Here is a 1,340-nt window from a genome sequence, read left to right on the forward strand (position 1 = left end):
CTACTTTAACTTTTAGCAGAGTTAAACGTTCCCTGCCCTTTATCTCATAATTTAAATGTCCCCAGAGGCATGTGGCTTTAATGGGTGCAGTAGTCCAGGTCCGAGATAGTAGGATTTGGGTGAACTGAAGAGCAGTGGACTTGCTTTCAGTGAACGGCGGCTACTCAGTTCTAGCCAATTGTTTCCATGTGGGAAATGAGCACTTAGTTTCACCAGAGTTTTTGAAGAATGGCTGGATATTTATATTTTTAATGTGAAAAGTTTCCAACTTTTAAATTACTGTTTTAAAACAAAATAGCTGTGGACCACATTCAGCCCAGCTGCAAGTATATGACTCCTGGGACAGGCAAACTCTGGAAAACTCTGAGCTTTTCAATAGTGACGGAGGAAACGGTACATTGAAACGGAAATAGATACTCCGAGTTGGCCTCTGTGAACGACTTGCCCCTTGATTCCAGGGAGGCAATCATAAGATTTAATGCTACTCAGAGGCCTCTCCAGAGACCCTCACTTTAACCTTCTCCCAACTGATACAGGAGATTGACTATAAGAGTTGGGACAACTCTTTTTTTTCCCCCAGGGAAAAAAAAAATGCCATGGACAAGTTCCTAACTTTACTGGGTTTCTATTAGAGTTATCAAGAAGGACTCTGGTAAGAAAAGCAAAATAATAGATCAACCCCTAGGACCAGAGCTATTCTTTGGAGCTGTGACAAAGTTCCTGGTCCTGAAGAGGGAATGATGAGTAAACTCCCTGATAAAAAACCCTCATCCCGCTTCCTGCCATCTCTGGTTAGAAGATCCCTATGTCTCTGCTTCATCATTGCTCTAATCCCCACAGCTTGGATCTTTCAACTCCTACCTCTAAGCTGTGCTCTGCCCTGTACTTGAACTCAACCACATTCCTAGTTCAAAGCATAATTTGGCAGTTTTCCTGACTCATGGTCCTACTTCTACTTTGTTCCTAGTCCTCGTTCCCGGGTTCCAGTTTTTTGTTTTTGTTTTTTTTTAAGCAAGACAACCCTTGGTTGACCTCACAGATTGCAAGGACCTTGTCAGCTTACAATCCCTTATTTATTTATTTATTTTTAATTTTTTACGCCTACAGCACCTGGTCTTCCTAGATGGTCTCCCATCCAAGTACTAACCAGGCCTGACTCTGCTTAGCTTCCGAGATCAGATGGGATTGGGCTTGTTCAGGGTGGCATGGCCGTAGACTCCCGGGTTCCAGTTTTGGAGTGCCATACCTTTGGTTCTTTCCAGTCCTCTGGAGAACTGACTCTGTTACCACATTGCCATGACTCTGCTCCTTTGCTTTCTCCCAGGCTCCATGCTTCTGTG

The 1,340-nt window shown here is 43.7% G+C and overlaps 1 protein-coding gene and 1 pseudogene across 6 annotated transcripts in view; both read right to left on the bottom strand.

The window, feature by feature from the left end:
• Positions 1–1,340, bottom strand: part of CMKLR2 (chemerin chemokine-like receptor 2) — a 45,213-nt gene that overhangs the window by 10,608 nt on the left and 33,265 nt on the right. The window lies entirely within an intron of this gene.
• On the bottom strand, positions 1,099–1,217 carry LOC120587897 (uncharacterized; annotated as a pseudogene).

This window comes from Pteropus medius, unplaced genomic scaffold (genome assembly GCF_902729225.1).
Source record: "Pteropus medius unplaced genomic scaffold, Ma_sr-lr_union100, whole genome shotgun sequence".
NCBI classification, from domain to species: Eukaryota; Metazoa; Chordata; class Mammalia; order Chiroptera; family Pteropodidae; genus Pteropus; species Pteropus medius.